At 50.5% G+C, this 4,671-nt stretch overlaps 1 pseudogene; it reads right to left on the bottom strand.

Moving 5' to 3' along the window:
* Window positions 1–622: 622 nt before the first annotated feature.
* The window catches only part of LOC107123489, a 12,328-nt pseudogene continuing 8,279 nt past the window's right edge, over window positions 623–4,671 (bottom strand).

Below are 4,671 nucleotides of genomic sequence, written 5' to 3'. Positions count from 1 at the left end.
TAGAACTCAAAGGCTTCCAATGAAGTTAATGGGCTGCAGATCAGGACAAACCGGAGGAAATAGTTCTTTACTAAATGAATGATGAGGAATTCACTGCCAGGGGATGGTAGAGATGACCACAAGCATAGGCAGCTTTAAAAGGGGATTAGACAGATTCAGCAAGGATGGATCAATCCGTGGCTACTGGCCATGGGGACTAAAGGATACCTCTGAATTCAGAGGCAGCAAACCCTTGAATCCCAGTGCCCGGAGGCAACATCAGGGGAAGGCCTCAGCCTCTCTGCCCTGTTGTTGGACCTCCAGAGGAACTGGTTGGCTACTGTGTGAGACAGGATGCTGGACTAGATGGACCCTCACTGGTCTGATCCAACAAGGCTCTTATGTGAGAACAGTTCACCTGTTTAACCATCTGGTGGCAGTGACAACGCAGAGTTTCATCTGTGCTGGATGCTTCCATGACCTGGAGTTACAGAAATCCAGATTGCCTCTGAATACGGAGGGTCTAATGATTCAAAGCCACTGACAGTCTCCTAGGAGACTCGCCATCCCGCCTCCTCCCTGAGGCTTGAGGTTTTCTGGGGGCAAGGCGGGAGAAAAACAGGGAGTCCCCCCCCCCAGCAGTTCAGTGACACCCACAGCTCCCAGCCACCATGTCGTCGTACTGCTTCAAGACCACATTTTCGTCATCATCGAAATAGAGCAGATTGATGGAGAAGAGCTTATCGGGCACACAGCAGGGTCCGCTGACGTCTTGGCTCAGCTTCAGCGCATTAATGATGGACTGCACGGTGGCGTGGTTGGTGGGCCGCATGTTCTCCCCCAGGGGGAAGGGGCAGGAACCCTTGCAGTGGAAGGCGTTGTACCCGCGGGGAGAGATGATCCAGCCGGACCAGCCGATTTCCTCAAAGTCTACCAAAAGCGGGTGTATCTGGCAAGGCAGCTGCTGCTCGCTTGCTGAGCGTGGGGTCCGTGTCCTGTTGGTTTGAGGGCTTCTTACCTCCTCTGGAAGGACTGGGTTCTGCAGGGCCAAATCTAAGGGAGGGAAAGATAAGAGAGGCATTAAGATCAGAGTTTCATTAAGAGTTGTGTGTGTGTGTGTGGGGGGGTATTTCTGAATTTCCTGCATTGCGCAGAGGGTTGGACTAGATGATCCTGGAGATCCCCTTCCAGCTCTATGATTCTATGAAAAGTGAAGGCTGTGACCCAGCAAGGGAGTTTTTAGCCCGGCAAGCTGTTAATGCTCAGACACTGCAACCAGTGCTCCCTCTAAGCTGCGGAGTCTCGTGAGCAAAAATTCTACTTTGTGAGCTACTGGCATTAAAGTTGTGAGCGAGCGATTTGGCTACTGCATAAATCATAAGAACATAAGAGAAGCCAATATTGGATCAGGCCAATGGCCCATCTAGTCCAACACTCTGTCATACAGTGGCCAAAAATAACCAGGTGCCCTCAGGAGGTCCAGCAGTGGGGCCAGGACACCAGAAGCCCCCCACACTGTTGCCCCCCCACCCTGCCCAAGCACCAAGAATACAGAGCATCCCTTGCCCCAGCCTGAGAGTTCCTATGGACCTTTGCTCCATACGTTTATCCAATTCCCTCTTGAAGCTGTCCATGCTTGTAGCTGCCACCACTTCCTGTGGCAGTGAATTCCATGTGTTAATCACTCTTTGGGTGAAGAAGGACTCCCTTTTATCCGTTCTAACCTGACTGCTCAGCAATTTCATTGAGTGCCCACAAGTTCTTGTATTGTGAGAAAGGGAGAAAAGGACTTCTTTCTCTACCTGCTCTATCCCATGCATCATCTTATAAACCTCGAACATCTCACCCCTCAGCCGTCGTTTCTCCAAGCTAAAGAGCCCCAAGAGATCAGCTCCCCTGGAGAAAATGGCTGCTTTGGAGGGTGGACTCTTTGACACTGTACTCCGCTGAGGTCCCTGTCCTCCCCGGGCTCCACCCCCAAATCGCCAGGAATTTCCTAGCCTGGAACCAGATCCAGAAGGCCAACAAAGGTTTCTGCGTTGTCCTCAAACCTTAAACTTTAAGAACATAAGCGAAGCCAATGTTGGATCCGGCCAGTGGCCCATCCAGTCCAACACTCTGTCACACAGTGGCCAGAAATACCAGGTGCCATCAGGAGGTCCAGCAGCGGGGCCGGGACACTAGAAGCCCTCCCACTCTTGCCCCCTCCAACATAAGAGAAGCCAATGTTAGATCAGGCCAATGGCCCATCCAGTCCAACACTCTGTATCACACAGTGGCCAAAAACACCAGGTGCCACCAGGAGGTCCAGCAGTGGGGCCAGGACACTAGAAGTCGTCCCACTGTTGCCCCCTCCCCCCAAGCACCAAGAAGACAGAGCATCACTTGCCCCAGACTGAGAGCCCCTATCTATACCTTGTGGCTAACAGCCACGGATGGACCTCTGCTCCGTATGCTTATCTAATTCCCTCTTGAAGCCATCCATGCTTGTAGCCGCCACCACCTCCTGTAGCAGTGAATTCCATTAATCACTCTTTGGGTGAAGAAGGACTTCCTTTTATCTGTTCTAACCTGACTGCTCAGCAATTTCATAGAGTGCCCACGAGTTCTTGTCTTGTGAGAAAGGGAGAAAAGGACTTTTTTCTCTACCTGCTCTATCCCATGCATCATCTTGTAAACCTCGATCCCCTCGGTCGTCCCCAAGCGCTTTAACCTTCCTTCATAGGGAAAGTGTTCCAACCCTTTTTTCATTCTAGTTGCCCTTTTCTGCATTTTTTCCAATGCCATAATATCCTTTCTGAGGTGTGGTGACCAGAACTGCACAGCACACAGTACTCCAAATGAGGTCGCACCATCGATTTATACAGGGGCATTATGACAAATCTCAGATTGTGTTCTTGGTGGCAGGAAAATCTCCTGTCCTTCCCTCTGTGGCCCATAGTGAGGATGTACATTAATACCACGTTCCACGTAATGTCTCGTTTTTCACATTCTCCCCAGTATCTTAATTTGCAATTTCCTTTTAGAATAACATTGCAATTCTGTATTCACTCCAGAGCTGAAAACAGGCATCTTCCATTTTGCTGTTCACAGATTATGCCTGATGACAGATGGCCAAAGGCACCCCCCTCTCACCTGAAAAAGGGTTTGTGGGCAACGCAACTCCTCTCCGCCCATCATCAGTAAACAAAACCAGCATCGGTTTCTTGCTCTCGTGGTGATCTCGTCCGGAAGCGAACTGCACAGCAGTGGGCTCCAGCAGTGCTCCACCGAGGCCTTGCACGGTCACCAGCAAGCCCTGGTTACTGCTCTCCTCTTCTGTCCAGTCGCGAACCTGGAATGCCACACGAAGTTGGTGATGTTTGTACCTATTTATCTACTTGCAATTTCTTGCTTTCGAACTGCTAGGTTGGCAGGAGCTGGAACTAGAGACGGGAGCTCACTCCGCCATGCGGCACACTCGGGTCTCGAACTGCTGAACTACTGACCTTCCACAGCCTGCAGTTCAGCATCTTAACCACTTGAGCCACCGCACTTGAGCCACTTGTGTTAAACATACTTGCAATTTCTTGTGGAATCTTTGTCATATTTTAGAATATTCATATTCATTTAAGTGTGATTGTTATGATCCTTTATTTCAATTAGACTGCAGTTTCATGCATCGATGACTAGTATTTTTTTGTCTCTGGGGAGTTATCCTTGCATCTTGCAAAGAAGGCTGGGTGCCGATGGTGAACCAATCAACTCACCGCTTGTGTGATGCTGAAGACTTCCCAGCCAGACCCCTGCACAGCCAGTAATCTGGCAGACAGCAGTTTCTTTCCCTCTGGAGAATCCGGGTTGTTCTGGTCCAGGACTTGGTACACGCTAACCTGGAGGGGGAATGAATCCAGAGTTAAGTAACTGACATTCCAAACGGGCCATTACTGTGGTACTTTGAAAAATTGAGGTCTGGAATCCGTCTGGAAGTGCCTTCAAACTCTTTTTCTTGAATCCAAAGGGTGGGGGTGGGGAAGGCACTCCGCGCATGCTCAGTCACTCCTGTTTCCTTGATCATATCATATCATATCATATTCATTTAAAACAGTTGATTTGGGCCTAGTGTTGCCAGGTTCCCCCCACCCCACCCCCCCGGCCATCAGCAGGGCATGGGAGATATGAAGTTGCCAGATCCAGCTTGGGGAACTCCTGGAGATTTGGGGATGAAGGCTGGGGAGGACAGGACCTCAGTACAGTGGGGTACAGTGCCCTAGGATCCACCCTACAAAGCATCCATTTTTTCCAGGGGAACTGATGTATGTACTCTGGAGATGAGCTGTAATTCTGGGAACATCTGAAGGTAGGAGGAGGAAGAGGAGGAGAGATTGGATTTATACCCTGCCCTTCACTCGGAGTCTCAGAGCAGCTTACAGTCTCCTTTCCCTTCCCCTCCCCACAACAGACACCCTGTGAGGTCGGCGGGGCTGAGCAAGCTCTTTCAAGTACTATTCTTGAGAGGACAGCTCTGAGAGAACTTGTGACTGACCCGAGGTCACGCCAGCAGCTGCATATGCAGGAGTGGGGAATGCAACCCGGTTCTCCCAAATTAGCTATTTGGGCCTCACTGACAGAAGGCAGATTTTTCAGCATACTTGGGGGACCGTCCAGGTTTGCAGAAGAACCTGAAGACTGAAGGTGGATGGAGGGTGGGTC

The sequence above is a fragment of the Gekko japonicus genome, unplaced genomic scaffold (assembly GCF_001447785.1).
Source record: "Gekko japonicus isolate JY-2015 unplaced genomic scaffold, Gekko_japonicus_V1.1 scaffold3822, whole genome shotgun sequence".
Classification (NCBI taxonomy): Eukaryota; Metazoa; Chordata; class Lepidosauria; order Squamata; family Gekkonidae; genus Gekko; species Gekko japonicus.
The sequence above is the reverse complement of the archived record's forward strand: the minus strand, read 5'-3'. Positions and strand labels throughout refer to the sequence as shown.